Below are 691 nucleotides of genomic sequence, written 5' to 3'. Positions count from 1 at the left end.
TTTTCAGCAACATATGTTTACTAAGTATGTGTACTTTATTTTAGACAATGTGCTGGGCCTTGGGAATACAACAAAGAACAAGAAAATTGTCCCTGTCATTAAAGAATTCAGCCTAATGAAGGGAGACCAACGAGTTCAGGTGTCCAAGTCCATCAGATTGTCACAGATACTTTATGGAGGAAGTACTACCATGAGCTATTTTGAGGCAGATATGACTACAACAATCATCTGTTACTTCTGATTTCAAGTTTCATGTTTGTTTTAAGATCCTTATTGCACTCATTCATGAAGTTTACAATAATAGTTGTTACACAGTTGAACTTATGTATAATTGTGCATGTAAATGCCATTTGTGTCTCTTGTATTTATTGAGACTCTACAAAAGCTTTCTTTAGGAGGAAAAGGCTCCAGAGCTCTGAAAGTGTGAAAATACCATTCTGGGTAATAAGGAGATATTTAAAGGTTCACAATCAGATCTTAGAAAATTCACTGGACCAGATGCCTGATGGATATGGTTTGACAGGAAATAGTTGCAAGACAGAGCCTGGCCCACTGCCTGTGGTCCTGAACCAACTCCTAATCCCAGGACCATACTGTTTGACCTTTCCCAGGACTTCTGAACCAGGTGTGAAGAGACAGCCGGAGAGACAGAGGAGACTTTGATTTTGATCTGGTTTACAAGTGATTGCAG

The sequence above is a fragment of the Mesoplodon densirostris genome, chromosome 8, assembly GCF_025265405.1.
Source record: "Mesoplodon densirostris isolate mMesDen1 chromosome 8, mMesDen1 primary haplotype, whole genome shotgun sequence".
NCBI classification, from domain to species: domain Eukaryota; kingdom Metazoa; phylum Chordata; class Mammalia; order Artiodactyla; family Ziphiidae; genus Mesoplodon; species Mesoplodon densirostris.
The sequence above is the reverse complement of the archived record's forward strand: the minus strand, read 5'-3'. Positions refer to the sequence as shown.